The sequence below is a fragment of the Gorilla gorilla genome, chromosome 5, assembly GCF_029281585.2.
Source record: "Gorilla gorilla gorilla isolate KB3781 chromosome 5, NHGRI_mGorGor1-v2.1_pri, whole genome shotgun sequence".
NCBI classification, from domain to species: Eukaryota; Metazoa; Chordata; class Mammalia; order Primates; family Hominidae; genus Gorilla; species Gorilla gorilla.
Window position 1 is genome coordinate 68,755,232 of NC_073229.2, and position 16,824 is coordinate 68,772,055.

Sequence of the window (16,824 nt, forward strand, 5' to 3'; positions counted from 1 at the left end):
TGCCTGCAAATCAACCTTTTGAATCAATGTCAGTTGAATTACTAATCAGGGATTCCTCTGCTATCTACCAGGATGCTGAGCATTGATCTTCTCTCAAAGGGTCCTGCTGCTTCCCTCCCTTCATGGAAATGGCAAGTATCCAAGATTACTTGTTTTTCCTCCTCTTTCTTCTTCAATTCCTAACTTGGAAGGACACAATAATATCTAAAAAGCCAGCTGCAGAGGTGTGCACCGGTAGTCCTAGCTACTCGGGAGGTTGAGGCAGGAGGATCACCTGAGCTCAGGAGTTGAAGTGCAGCCTGGGCAACATCCCCACCTTGAAAGAAAAACTGGAAGGTGGGAGGAAGGAAGGAAGGAGGGAAGGAGGGAAGGAGGGAAGGAGGGAAGGAAGGAAGGAAGGAAGGAAGGAAGGAAGGAAGGAAGGAAGGAAGGAAGGAAGGAAAGTATCTACTATTTCCCTTGCTCTTTAAATCTCCACAGTATTTTCTTTCTTTTCTCTGTTCTTTGGCACTGCTCTGACTTATTCCTTTAATGCTCTTCTGTGGGCATTCATTTTGTAGCTTAGAGTTGACATTATTTAGCAGATGGGAAGGAGAAGTTGGGAGTTGTGGGATGGAGATATGGACTGCACATATTTTGGAATTAGCACAATATCACTCCTAGTCTTTCCTTTTTCCAGTAGGGTATGATATTTCTTGGGTTCACAACTTTTTTCTCCTTGCCTGCTAGTGGTGCTGCAACATTTCTCTGGTGGCTTGTCACAGATGAAAGCTTTTTTTGCCTTTCAACAATGGTAAAAGTGTGACAGGCACAGGTGATAATCCTCATTTTATAGGTTATGAAGTGGAAATGAAGAGACCTTGATACTAGCCTGTGATACAGCTGTGATTATGGCTTGGGCCTCTGGTTGCCTAGCTTCAGCCTCTTTTTTCTTCACTTTTTGTCCTAAGTAAGAAATCTTTGCAGTCTTTGTTGGATTCTGCTTCATTCAATTCTAAACGCTAGGATGTTTTCCCCAGCTGTACTCACTTTCTTGTTAATCTCATTCAGCTCCATTTAAAATGCCAACTATATACTATTGACTCCTAAATATATCTTTTGATCTGACCTCTCCCCTGAACTCGTTTCATTTATCTTACTTATTTGACATCCATCATGATATTTAATAGGCATCTCAAACCTAGCTTGTCCAAACTTGATTCCCCTCCACCCTCAAACCAACTACTTCCTGAGCTTTCTCAATGTGACAATATTATTCACACAGCTGGCTTTTGTTAAAAAACAACTTGGAGTCAATATTGATTCTTATTTTTCTTTCATACCATTATTCAAACCATCAGCTGATCACGTGTGCCCTACTTTCAAAATATATCCCAAATCTGACCACATCTCACCATTGCCATCCTATTAAAGCTACTCATATATCATCTGGTCTGGGAAGACTCCTAACTGGTTTCCTTGAAACCAGTCTTACTTGCTATAATCTATTTTCCATGCAGCTGTCAGGGTCCTTGTAAAACATAACTCAGATCATGACATTCCTTTGCTCAAAATTTTCTAATGTCTTCTCAGCATATTTTTAGGTATTCCAAACTCCTTACTATGGCATCTGATGACCTACATGATGGGCCACTGGCCAATTCTCTAATTATATCTTCTGATTTCTCTCCCTCACTCACTCTGCTCCAGGCACACTGACCTGCTTTCCCTTGGGTTGCCAAACACACTTGGCTTCAATCTTTCCTATTGCTGATCCTTTGCCTGGAAATATCCCAGGATAATTGCCCTACTCCCATCTTCACTTCTTTCAGATATCTGCAAGTATCACCTTCTCAAGGACAGTCAACCACACTAACTACAAACCATAGCCCTATCCCTCACTATCTCCTTTCCTGCTTTCTCTTCACAGCAGTTACCACACCCTGACTTTATATATCTCTTAATATATTTATCTTTTTCTATTTCTCCTTCTAGAATGTAAGCTCTGTGAGGGAGAGACTTTAACACTCTTCTTCACTGCTGTGTCCCCAGTGTCTGGAACTGCTCCTAAGTTATAAGAACAGATTAAGATGGACTCACTAAACATTTGTTGACTCGATGACTACTGGAGGATACTTCAGGCTAGGCTATTGAGATGGGCCCAGATCAGAAGAAATCCTCTGACAAGGAGCCATCACACACTGAGCCTTATTGTGGTCAAATTCATGCTATCTATCTGCACTATACAAACACACTTGTTTTGAGGACAGGCCTCGTTTCTACAGTCTGACTTATCTTAGCTTTTAATATTATTTTGTTTCTATAAATACACTCATATTTCTCAGACTACATATTTATTGGGTGCATACCAGAAACCAGTCTCTATATAATATTTTTTATTTTAATAGGTTTTTGGGGAGCAGGTGGTTTTCGGTTACATGGATAAGTTCACTCGTGGTGATTTCTGAGATTTTGGTGCACCCATCACCTGAGCAGTGTACACTGTATCTAATATGTACTCTTATTCCTCACCCCACTCCCACCTTTTCCCCTAAGTTCCCAAAGTCCATTGTATCATTTGTGTCAGGCTCTATACTTTTCTATTCGTTACCTATTTTAATCCTCACAAGAAAATAAGGGTCCTATTGAGCTTAAGTACTTTGCCCAAAGCTGGTCAGTGGTGAAATCAGAATTTTTTTTTTTTTTTTTTTGTTTTTGTTTTTGAGACGGAGTCTCGCTCTGTTGCCCAGGCTGGAGTGCAGTGGCGCGATCTCGGCTCACTGCAAGCTCCACCTTCCGGGTTCACGCCATTCTCCTGCCTCAGCCTCCCGAGTAGCTGGGACTACAGGTGCCCGCCACCACGCCCGGCTAATTTTTTGTATTTTTTAGTAGAGACGGGGTTTCACTGTGTTAGCCAGGATGGTCTCGATCTCCTGACCTCGTGATCCGCCCGCCTCGGCCTCCCAAAGTGCTGGGATTACAGGGAAATCAGAATTTTAACCATGGAAGCCTGACAAGAAGGCCAAACTCTTAACCACCATTGCTCTGCTTTGTATTCTCATACTGCTCCTGGTGTCTCCGTTTTTGGCTGAGAAGATATGAATATCATGGCGAAGCATCAGTGCAGCAATGCTCCCAGAGCTTTCACACACCGTTACATATTTACTGAGGTGTGTGATGGAATGGCATTTTTCTTTTTAAGATTCAACAACCCATTAATTCTGCAACTTTAGGACAACCTGTCCCATGTGCTGCCCAACAAATATTCTTTCTCCTTATGATCATTGGACAATAAAGAGACCATGTTCTGGTCATTTCTCCACACCTTGTCCTGCCCTCCTCCTCCTAAGAACTGATTGTTTCCTACATTCTGCAGGATGCTCAGCCAACCTGGTCACTGTGATATCCTCAGTGCTAAGGACACTGGAAGCGGGAGTCAGGTTTGCACAGTTAGATTGATAAGCAGATGCTAAGCCGATGTGACACAGCTGCTACTGCTGAGCCAGGAAAAGCAGGTCAAGGTTATTAGGAGAAAGTGTGGCACTTGTCCATAGCTGGAAGCAAAAATATTCCCATGTACTGTTCCCTTTCCCAGTCTCTCTCTTCAGCTCCCTTCTTGTTCTCTCTTTGTATTTCTTTCTGTCTTCTCTTTTTTAAAGTATTATGGCCAAAGAGACATATATTGAAATAGCTGGACCTCTCTAAACAAAGGACATCCATAAAACAATAACTTTGTTTTTCTAACATTATGGGTATTACTTGATCTTCCAAGTAGTACCATGCTTTAAAAATAAGTCAAAGATTAACAGCGACCATATGCCATTTATTATTTCATTCTATTTCTTTATTTCTAAGACATGGTTTCACATATGAAATATACAGAACATTTTGTACTAATGCATCAGAAATGCATGGCACATTAGCATACATGCAATGCAACCAGGCAGTCTGGTTTGTGGTTTCCATTTTTCATTGAATTGAATTTATTGGTGTCTAAATTTGATTTTTCATCCAGAAGAACCTGTTTCCCCTAAGGTCTTTTTAGTTGTTTCTATGTAATTTTGAACTGAATATCATTTAATTAGGTGAAAATGACCACATGAAATAAACCAACCCTAAAACCAAAGGCATTTAAAAATTCTCATCTTTAGATTGACTGCATCAGTATCTACCAGTAGAACTTGAAGCCTTATCAGGCAGACTACCAGATAGTACATGTGCCCTGCCCCTGTTTGGGAATTCTCTGACTGTTACAAGTAGTGTGGCACCTCCCAGAAAGCTCACTTCCCTTCTAGACCTCCCCGCCCCCACCACTCATTATGCCAATCCCCAGCCTGGGACCACGCCTTATCCTCTGACTGGAAATCTTTGGGCTCACCAAAAATTTGGAGACGTCTGCTTCAATTATATTTTATACATAATTTTGCCTTTATAGTCCCTTCAGAATATGTCATGTGGAACATATGAAGAGCACTGAGATGGAAGTCTGGGTTTATATTTGAGCCCTGGCACTTATTAGGTGTATAAGTACAGGAAATTGCACATCTCGCTGAGCTTCAATTCCTTGTTTATCTGAGTAAGAAGGGAGTGATAAAAGAAAAAAAATCTGTGAAGTATCTAGCATAATATAGTAATACCTGCAATAAACAATAACAATTCTTATAATACTGTTACAGTTTCCCTGAACTAGCTTTTGTACTCCTGGTAATAAAGCACCTCAAGGCAGAGAATGGTAAGTGGAGAAGAAATTACAATGACTTTTCACCAAATTTTGCTTGTAAAATGCCTGAAATTTAAGCAAACAGACAGCAAACTTACTTATACTCAGGACAAGTAACTAGGTCATGGAGAAGAAATGCCAGATCTTACAAATGTAAAAAGTAGACACAAGATTTAACAGTATGTTTCTAGGTCATATCCATAAGTGGGAATAAAAGTAATGCCTGCTGCATTGTGTTGTTATGAGAACAGAATGGTTTAATCCATATAAAGCACTTAAAAGATGTAGGGAAAAAATACCCAAATTAGATATTGACATCACTGAATAAAAGACTTGACTTTTAGTCTTGGTGGCATGCCGGTGATTATGGGGAAGTCTCCTTCGTTTGAAATACTGCAAGTCTGATTGTGGTATTTCTTGAGATTTTGAGAATGTCTAAATAGAATCCCATTAGCTCCTTGAGGCATTTCTCTCTATATCTTACCTCTTGGTACAGTATTTGGCACAGACTCAGTATTTAGCGAATGCTTATTGAATGAGTGGATGAGCAAATAGAAAAGCTACCTGTCTTGTCTAATTCTAAAGGTTATTTGGTTAAGACCATAGCATTTTGATGCAAATTGCAATTTCTTTATTTTTCTTCTCACTTTGCCCACTCACCCTATCCCACCAGGCACACAACTGTGCAACCTCTCTACCTCTTCTCACTCTAGAAAGCATTTACCTGAAAGCAGTCTGGAGCCACAAACTCTAGATCCCACAGGATCCACACAGGGAGTACGAGTGAGTGGAGTGGTCCAGGGGATGGTAGATGAGTCCTCCCAGAAAGCAATATCAGGAGAGCAGCAGCCTCACCTGTGTTTCAATTGTGTCTTTACTCAGCAACTAGAACAGTGCCATCTACATAGTCCATCATAAATAAATACTGGTTGAATGAATGAATGAATAAATAAATACTCAAAATTAACTGTTGCATGGCAAGGATGAGGACCAAATGCTGTCCAACTCTTAGATTTCTTAAGAAATCTAAGAGAGTTTGTACTTTTATGTGAATTGTCTTGCTTTCAAAAGTTGACAACAGAGTAAAAATGTAAAGACACTGGGCAGGTCAAACAAAAACATATCTAAGGGGAAAATTCCACTCCTAAGCTCCAATTTGAAACCTCTGCTCTTCGTAATAGCTTATGTAATATTTTCCCATTTGCCCTGTAGGATCACTTTTGTTATTACACTTTTTTTTTTCATATGTGCTGTATAGTATAAATAGTATTGTGCCCATTTTATGGATGAAATCATTGAAGTTCTGAGAATTTAATTGACTTGTTTAAGGTCACAACACTGGTATGTAATGAAACTGGGACTAGGATTTGTTTTCTGATCTCAAATCCTGTTTGCATTCCCGGACACCATTCTGATTATTTTTCCTCATGTCCTTTGGGAGTAGAAGGTAAATCACAAACCATTTATTTGTTGTTACTTCACCCACTTGAATTTCTATTCTTAGGACTGTCCAGCACTTTCTCACTGTTTCTTCTCCCCATCTTCCAGGCAATCTAGTTCAAACAAGTAAGTGTGCAATGCAGCATTAGAATTGGAATTAAAATAAAGTTGTTTCTAATTGGTGTTATTAATTCACAAAAATGCTGATTTCAGCTATCTACTTGTATGTACAGACATCATTTTGAATCATGGAGAATTGGTAGTTCCTTTCATTTGGATCTAGATTTGATCACTGCAAAAAGAATATAATCTTTTTAACAAGATAAAGATTGTTTGTATTTTCCCCTCTTTCATGTACATCTGAACATAAATAGTCCGGGGATGCTATAGTGGCTCCAAAGTGTTGGAAAAGTAGACTTTAAAATCTATTATGTGGTTGTTAGTCTTGTCTGCTTTATCAAGCATACTCACTAATATGTTCATATTAAATTCAGATGGGCAGAGGAAAGAGAAGGGGATTGTGTTCCCCTTCCTCTTTTGTGCATGAAGTGAAGCTTGCATGTATTGCTTCTGCTCACAGATTACTGGCCAGAATTTATTATTTAGCCACTGAGCTGCAAGGGAGTGAGAAATGTAGTTTTTTATCTGGATGGCCATGGGTTCAATGCCATATAAAAACAAGACAACAAATATTGGGGAGCAATTTGTGATATCTGCTAGCTAAGCATAAATGTATTCTTTAGTGTTTAAGCGGTGTTTTCTAACTGGATTGAGTATTCTTGTTACAGATACTTAGTGTTTTTTTTTTTTTTTGGCTTTTCATCCACAATATTTAGTATGAATAGTAGATGTTTGGTGGATGAGTATTTTAATACATTAAATAAAGGTGTTAACTGGATAAGTCTTAAGACTCTTCTCTGAATTAATTGTAAATCATTATGTAAATTTTGAAACTTGAAATTTTCAGGGAGCTAAAATAGTCAAGTATATTAGGGCTTGGAGTTGATAATTGCGGACAGGGGCCATTGAACAGGAATTCATCACATTACTCTTTGGAGATAAACCCACCCCTCCTCTTCTTAAGTATGTGGTTGACACAACCATTTCACATGGCCACTCATCTTCTGATACTTGGGGGGTTTCATTCGTGAGAACATTGAAAACATTACAGGTTAATTATTTCTGTTTTTGTGGCTGTTGTAACAAATTACCTTAAACTTTGGGGCTGAGAACAACAGAAATGTATTCACTCACAGACTTGGAAGCCAGAAGTCTGAAGTCAGTATCACTGGGCCCAGATCAAGGTGTCTGCAGGGTTGCACTCCCTCGGAAGGCTCCAGGGGAGAATCTGTTCCTTGCCTTTTTCAGCTTCTGGTGGCTGCTGGCACTCCTTGACTTGTGGTCGTGTCACTACAGTCTCTGTTTCTGTCATTACATTGCCACCTTCTTTTCTGTGTCAAATTCCCCTTTGTATCCTTCCCATAAGGCCTTTTATGGTTGCATTTAGGAACCCCTGAATAATCCAGGATAATCTCCCCATCTCAAGACATAACTTTATCACATCTGCAAAGTCCCTTTTTTGCCATGTAAGGTGACATTCACAGATTCCAGGAATTAGAGCACAGATATCTTCTGGGCAAATTATTATTCTGCTCACCATAGTAATATTATTGTTGTTGAAAACAATAGCTATTTATTGAAGTTACACTGTGTGCTGAACATTGTGCTAGGTACTTCATAGAATTTATTAACTTAATTTTTGCCTTACATTAACTTTATTTTATTTTTCAGGAAACTAAGGTTCAGAGGGGCCGAGTAACCTGCTTTTGATCACACAGACTGTTCTAGCTGCTTTTACCCACATTGCTTTCCTAAACCAGTACTCAAGTAAATGTGCAATCAGTGTATGCACAATCAACCTAGGACAGCAGGACAGAATGTCCCCCTTCCCTGCTCTCATTAGCAAGTCAACTTAAGTGGCACTACCTGCCTCTCCCTTCTGACCTTTATGAGGCCCTTTCTGACTCCTTCTTCCAGTCAAGGGTGGCTTATTAATGTCCATTTTAACCTCATTTTACCTGTGTGTGAAGCTGTATGTCTGGGAGAGGTGCCTCATGCCTATGTAACTCAAACTTGTCATAATTTACGCAAGGGACAATTGGGAGACTATCAAGTTGCCTTTGCATAATTGGATCCAGAACTCTTCTAGACTTTTGGCGTTACAAAGTTGGGTTATAAATGTCATGAGAACAAACTCTCTGGCAAGATATCTAATGCTACTACTTCCAGTCTCAACTAGACATAGCAGGAGACTAGCTTTTCCCAGGGTATTTAGTGCTTTGGGTTCTGGTCCCAACTGGAATCAAGCTGTGAAACAACTTCCAAGTAAACATTCAGAATGTTAGTGAAAACGCTTAGTTCAATATTAAGTGTATCAATAGGTGAAGCTGGGGGAGTGGGGTGATGAGAATGAGTGGAAGGAGTATAGGCATTTTATTTTTTTCCTCCAAATTATTCATGAGTTAAGACACCCATTGGAGTCCTAGATGGATCTATTGGATATTTTACATGCCATTTCCCAAATAGTTCTGTGCAGAGGTAGGGCCAGCTCAGCTGTATTGTTGCTATACTAATGTGGTAGCTCAGTCATTTGGAGTTAATTGTTAATCAGGCCAGACATTACTGCAATCCTATTCTGAGAGGTAGAGAGACAAAAAATCCAATATCTTTTTATCCTTGTTATGAAAATGCTCTAAAAATTCTTTGACAATAAATAGTCAAAGAAATGACAGAGACAGAGCTATTATAAGAACCAAAAATGCCTCGGTTTTTGGTTTCAATTTTCAAATCATTTTTATCTATGAACTAAAATCAGCTGGAAAGGATCTGACACATACTGGAAATTGCAAAGGCTGGCTTCCAGCAGCACCCTCTCTGTGACGCTCATTTTGCTATTAAGAGAAGCCACTTAACAAACCAATTGTCAACAGGGGGAGATGAAAACACAATAGTTAATCAGGCTTTACAAAGTCACACATCGAATTCAAATTGTAAAAGGACCCCATTAGTGTCTTCTTTCCCTTGTTCTAGAATGTAGCCTTTCTTCAAATTGAGGGCTTACCACTTTGGATCCCCCTACAAGATAGCAGTCAGTTAATAAAGGCTTGAAGTACTATTTTCCTAACTGAGGGTCCCCTTTGGAGCCTATTAACACCCTTTTTTTATGGCGAGCAGAGCAAGTAGCCACCTCCTGACATGTGCTGGCACTTTCTAAAAGGTCATTAATGCTCCATATTTCAGAGTATAACAAACCCAGGAAGGCTTACAAGGAGCCCAGCAGGGGTAAATAAAAACAGTGAGTAATTTGCAGAACTTCTTGTTTCACCTAGGTGGTGCATGGTAAATGAGAGAGAATTAGGCTGTTTCCCTCTTTTGACTTTTGCAAGGATTTGCAGGGTCCTAGAAATTTCCAGGTAAAATCTAGAAAACAAGCTTTTGGAGAAAGAGCGTTGACCAAATATTTGTATTATAGAAAAGCATCATCACAGCATCAAGGTGGTCTTATTCCTTACCTATTCTTACTCTTTAGAATGAATATTATTCATAGGTAGGCCTTTTGGGCCTTCTGATGAAGCTCTGCTGTGATTCTTCAATAATATATCACATTGAAATTGGCAACTGATGAACAATTCTGGAGCTTCACTTTTTTTCATGTTTTCAAATTTCAAAGACTTTTTAAAATAAACTCATTACATACTTTCCAGGGGAGCTACTGATGTTGCTAAAACTTACATTGAACACTAGATTAATAGTGGTTTATTTTCATAAATTACATGTTAGGGTCTATGATAGAAACGAATGTAAAAACATTTTAAAAAATAAACTTTAAAGCATTATCACAAATGAAAAGTATATCTAAATTTCACTTATATATAAGTCTTTGCAGAGCTGACAAGCCAATGACCTTGCTATATATTTAAAGGTAAATATCACACCAATGAATGCATATGTAACAATCCCTTCTTGCTCACATTATAGTTTCCTCAAAGGATGGAAGGACCATTCCCACTGGCTGTTGCCTCTGGTGAGGTGTTCCTATTCCTCCCATGTTCATAAGCATATCCTTTTGCCCCAGTCCAGCATTTGATAGGATTCTACTGAAAAGTACCTTCTTACCATACATACCTCCTGATCATGATAAGGTTGCCCATGACCCACTCATCTTCTATTTTTCTGAGCCTGCTAGAGAACCAGAGAGGTGAGAAGCAACTTGAATTATGCATGAAGGAAAGACCTGGTAATAGCTGCCAGACATTTCTTCAGGTAAGTTAGTCTGGCTAGTTAGGGACAGGGATTTTTTATTCTATCTCAAATTCAGATTTAAGGTGACAGTATATATCCCAACAACTATATTGAGCACCTACTGTGTGGCAGATACTATTTTAGGTTCTAGGGAAACAATAGTGAATAAAGCAGAGTAAACCTCCTGTCCTCATCATGCTCGTATTTGTGTGTGTGTGTGTGTGTGTGTGTGTGTGTGTGAGAGAGAGAGAGAGAGAGAGAAAGAGACAGACAAGCAATAAACAAGATACACAAATTACTAAAATACTATATTGTTTAAGGTTCTAAGTGCTATAGAAACAATAAAGCAAGAAAGCAAGGAATGGGAGAATGTATGATGAGGAGTTGTGATTTTGAATTGAGGATTCAGGAAAACCTCTCTGAGTAATTACCATTTGAGCACAGACTTGAGAAATCTACTTTTTCCACTTAATTGGTAATTGATGGATAAAATGAGTATTCCCATCAAAGAGTGATAGTAGAAGAATTAAACAGGCTTCATTTACATTGCAAGATAAATATGTTAAGTGCCTTAAGAAATCTATGAGCGAAACAGCAGAGTGGGTAGAGGAGAAAGAGAAGGGAAAGTTGGTGGGAGGAAAGAGAGAAGACAGAGGTATCCTCTCATTAAAATGATTAGAATCTTGGCCGGGCATGGTGGCTCATGCCTGTAATCCCAAAATTTTGGGAGGCCAAGGCAGGCAGACCATTTGAGGTCAGGAATTCAAAACCAGCCTAGCCAACATGGTGAAACCCTGTCTCTACCAAAAATATAAAAAATTAGCCGGGTGCGGTGGCAGGTGCCTGTAGTCTCAGCTACTTGGGAGGCTGAGGCAGGAGAATCACTTGAACCCAGGAGGCAGAAGTTGCAGTGAGCCGAGATCCTACCACTGCACTCCAGCCTGGGCAACAGAGTGAGACTCCATCTCAAAAAAAAACACAAAGATTAGAGATAGATGTATGAAGAAGCATTGCCTCAAGACTATGAGAAATCTGATGTAATTTAAAGATTTAATTGTTGGTGATTGTACCTTTGCTGACTACCATTAGCCTAGCCTATAGGAGAAGAGATGAATCAGGCCCTCTGACATTTTTGTTACAGCTCTATGAAAGGAATCAAAACTAGGATTGAGAAGCTGAGTTTCCTTATCCTGCTAACCATTATACTTGATTACAAAGGTGTATGCTACCCAGAGGACACTCTAGTTAATACTCTCTTTATTACTGATCAGAGCTTTGGCACCATTGCCTATCTGTTCTCTGACCCTGTAAGGAAAGGTGGCCTTGAGGACTAACTCCTTTTATCACTGTAGCCTGAGGCCCACCATTTACTGGAGGAGTGGGCTCCTTGGCCCTTTGTCCCAAACCCACACCTGTCCTGGCTCTCTGCTTCTTACACTCATGCTGTGAATGGAGTCATGGAACATAGAGTGAAACTGATCATTTGTCCTGATCCAGATCCATCTATCCCCCACTTCTCTCCATGTAAAAGTGCTTCTGAGAACACAATTTAGACCTTGACCCTTCCAGAGCTCTTCTCACCTGGTAGTGAGTGACTAGGAGAAGCCCCAAACTTAAAATAGAGCATGAACATGAGCACTATGTAGCTCTGTGTTATCTATTTTAATGGCTATATGGTATTCCATTGAATGGAGATACCTTAATGTAGTTAACTAAATATTTAGTAGAAGGTACTGAGTTTGTTTCTAGCTTTTTTCTCCCCTGTTATAGGTATACACATTACTTAAATGGTATATTATGTCTAGTATTTTATAATAATATTGTATAGTATATTCTAGATAGATCATTCCCACTTTAAATTATAAAAATATTTACATTTTACTCTAATACTACTCTAATTTTTCTTTATTTGTTACATTTTTATTCACTTGTGTTTTATTCTAGTACTTTTATGTTTTACTTTTTAAACTTTACATGTTAAATTTTAAGTATTTAAATGATATTCAATAATCTTATGGCTTATTATAAAATATTCACCCATATTTTATGTGGACCATTTGGAGTTGATTTTGGAATAAGAAGTGAGGTAGGGCTCCAATTTTATATTTTATTAAATATAAATGCAAAATGCTAATCAATTTTGTAAATACTACTTATTGAATAATCCCTAGTTCTCTCTCATTCACAAATTTGAAATGCTAATCTTTTAAATATATCAAATTCTAAATATGCTTGTCTTTGTTTCTGAATTTCTCTTCATTCCATTGTCTTTCTTCTATTCCTGTACCATCAGCACGTGGTTTTAATTATAATAGATTTTATAATTGAACATCTGCCAGGACAAGTACCTCTTCGCTACTTTTCTTTTCTAAAATTTTATTATATGTCATAACATGTTTATTTTTCCAAGTGAAATTTTGAATTATTTTGTCCAGGCTCAAAAATATTCCTCTTTTGGATTTCTAATATGGATCACTTTGAATTTAAAAATAAATTTAAGGATAAATGACATTTTTTATGTTACTGATTCTGCTGAACCAACAGACAAAGTATGGCTTTCCAATATTTCAAGGTTTTCTTTGTTTTGTTTCGGTGTGTGTGTATTTCCCAGCAATGTTTTGTTTTATTCACTGATATTGTATCAGGATTTGTCAAGTGTTAGCAACAGAAACTGAGATTAGCTAATTTAAACAAAAAATGAATTTTAATTCAGAGAAAACTGTCAGCTCAGAAAGTTGCTAAAAGGTTGGAGAAGTAAGCCTGGAAAAAAGACAAAAATCAGGGCAGTTCTGGCAGGAAGCACTGGGCAGTATTGTCTGGGAACTGAAGCGGGAGAGATGAACATGTACTGTCTTCCTATGTTCTTGTTTATGCTGCTTAAGATCAAAGTTCTGTTTTGGGACTGAGGTATCTAAGTGGCTTGACTTGATATAAAAGAAAACTTACAAAACTCTGGTAAGGGTCTCTACATGCATACAACAGGAAGACCCAGCTGAGTCCCAGTGGAAGATAGGCTCTGGGAGGTTGGTGACCTTATCTTCAACTAGGATTCATTTGTTTTGTCAGACTAATGGGGTTGAGAAATATCCTGAGAAAAGATCATGAACAGGATCAATGATGGCAGTCTAGACATATACAGATATCCCAGAAAGCCTTGGGAGGATGCAGTGGAAGGCAAAACACAACATGTCAAGCTAGATTCAGTACAGAACATGAAGGAGAGTAAGATGAGAGAGAGAAGGCGATCTGAGTATAGTGCATTACTGTGATCTTAATGTACCTTGGCTCAGCCACTCTGACATCATGAATGTCCCCTTTGTTTACATGCTCTGTGTATAAAAATTAAAATAACTATCACAACTGGGGGTCTACAAACTATTTCTGACTGTAGTTTCAAAGTAGGGTTTGGTGAGCAGAAAGCTGTTTTCTTTCCAAGTAGTGGCAGGTAAGCACTGAGAGTTTTGATCAGTGCCAGGGCTATGTATGGTTGTGCAAGTTGTACACTGCACAATTTCAGAGGTTGTCTTTCACATAGACTACAGTGTGCATGTACTTTATGGCTGTACTTCGTTCCCCTGCCAAGAGTAAACATCAGCTGGGGCAGTAGGGAGAGCAGCATCTCAAGGCAACATCAGTAGTCTGAGATGGAGTAGCCATGATGGTGCATGGCAGTGGGCTGGCCCCAAGTGATGGTCAGCTGTGGACAGTGACTTGGAAAAGCTCAATAGCTTAAATTAGAGTGCTGGCCTGAGAAAACTCTGAGTATAACGGGAAACCCCTGGGAGCTTCCTGAGATACTAGGATAGGAGAGGATATTAAAAGGTGGTGGAGGAACTGGCTATGTTTGTGAAAATTGAGAAACTTGATGTGTTAGTGGGGTCCATTTTCATAGGACCCTGGAGTCTTGGATTATCCACGTAGACAAATATGCTTAGTTTATTTTCAGACCTTAGATTTATGGTTGAGATCTGTTTGTTCTTTTTGGAGGTTTGATTAAAAATCCCTTCTTTGTTAATGCGAAGAGCATGGCTGCTGTAAATCTTTACTATCTGGCTGTGAAAGAGCATGTAGCCAACTGGCCTAATAGTCGCTGCCATAGTAAGTTTTTCCTGAATCTTGTTAACTGGCACAAATAGTAAAGTGAAATGACATTAAATGGACTGGTGATCTGAGTGCTCCATGATAAATCACGAGGAAATAATTCTTGGCCATGACATTGAAAGAAAAAGGAAAAAAAATAATAAAATAATGATTTTTAAGAGACCTTCAGGAAAGGGAAACAATTCAGATTTTTTTTTTTTTAACAGAAAGCACACACAAAGAGGATAAGACTACCTAGTAAAAAGTCTTTTCCTTTCAACCTAATCATAACAAAATAAACATGATGGGAAACTATAAGGAGTAGTTTTAACAGTGGAATTTCTAAGTCCACAGAGAAGGCAGTATCTTAAAGGACCTGTGGTTCCAGCACTTTATAGAAATTCACCCCTGCTGCAATCAGCTCCAGAGGAGGGGGGCAATGAGCCAATTGGCAGAAAGGCAAAGCTGACTCAGGCCAAATATCACCTGGGCTGGGCACGGTGGCTCATGCCTGTAATCCCAGCACTTTGGGAGGCCGAGGTGGGCGAATCACCTGAGGTCAGGAGTTCAAGACCAGCCTGGCCAACATGGTGAAACTCCATCTCTACCAAAAATACAAACAGCTAGGTGTGGTGGCGGGTGCCTGTAATCCCAGCTACTCGGGAGGCTGAGGCAGGAGAATCGCTTGAACCCAGGAGGCAGAGGTTGCACTGAGCCAAGATCCCGCCACTGCATTCCAAGAGAGACTCCATGTCAAAAAAAAAAAAATAAAAAAATTCACCTCACTGATGCCTTGCTTGTCCACACAATATTCAGCATAATGTACCCACTTTACCTTGAGCATTTACATAAAACCCTTGGAAGTCAAGAAACACTTTCTTTTAATGAGGAAGAAAATATGAGATAATTGAAAGAAAAGAAGAAATAACTGGCCTAATATTCCATAAGCTATTCCTCAGTACTAGTAAGAGGATTTATAAAGAATTGACATCTTCAGAGTGGGTTTTAGGAAAAGGTGTAACACATAAAGCCTTTGTAGAGAAGGAAAGCAACTATATATGAGAGAACTTCAAATGCCAGGAACTTTGCATTATCTCTTGAGGTGTGGATATCATTATTCCTATTTTATCAAAAAGGAAAATGAGGCTCAAAAAGCGTAAGTGACTGCTGGAGTCACTCATCCAGTAAATGATAGAGTCAGAATTGAACTGAGTCACCTCTGAGGGTAACTCGGGTTCTGTTTCCACTACACCAGGCTGCTCTTCCTCCTGACCTCCCTCCAACTATGGAACCCTGTGGTGCTCATATTTGTAGGTGCTGTCCTCCAAGTGTGTATTGGCAAACAGTCCCTCCACTTACAGGTCAGGTAGCAGCTCTGGACTCTCCATCAATCACAAGAGTATTAGTGGTTCTACTCTATCGTCCACCTGATTGCTCGCTCACTCATGTCTTCACCTCTGCAAACCTCTGTTGACTCTTGTTTAAATATGCATTGCTGAGAGTGATAGCATTTACATTCTCTTGAGTAATTTTACTTAATTCTTCTGAGCTTTGTTAGTCAAGTACAAGTTCACTTTAAATCCCGGAAGTGAAATTAGGTTCTCCTTTTTAAAAAATAAATAGACCGATAAGGCAGAAATATATCAGACTCATTCAATATGCCACCACTGTCATACTCAGAGCCAGGGAGAGGGAAGAGGTTTCATTCATTGTTACTCCTGGAAGAGCATGACACATTCTAGGGATGGAGAGGGACTGCCTGAGTCATGTTCCAGTAGCTATTGGGACCACAAAGAATGTGACTGCAATTCTGTTAGCAGGATTCAGGAGGTATATCTGTAATGGCCTGCAATGTCATCATGGCCTCCTAAAAGGAGAATAAAAGACATCAGGTTCTGTATGAACATTTGGGGGTTTTACAGGAGTTACCAGTCTTTCACCATTGAAGGTGCCTATTCACAGGTAACTTTCTCATTTTTTCAAGTAATAACACAAACGACAAGCATAAATGTATGCCTAAATCATAATTTATGCCTGAATTCAAACTATACTTAAGTTGCTTCTTCTTGCTTATTACTTAAGGTCTAAAGGTAGCAACTAATTTCAGGGAAAGTCTACTGATGAAGGAAAAAATAGCTGCTTATTGAATGACAAGTTGCTTTGAAGGCTCATTCTACACAAAGAGAGATTTTTCCCAGAGACCTCTACTTTGTCTATGCGTACATTTTCATAGCTGAAGTCCAGTGAAAAGCATGTACATTATTATGCTTATGTAAATGTTGCTCACTATATATAAAATAAAT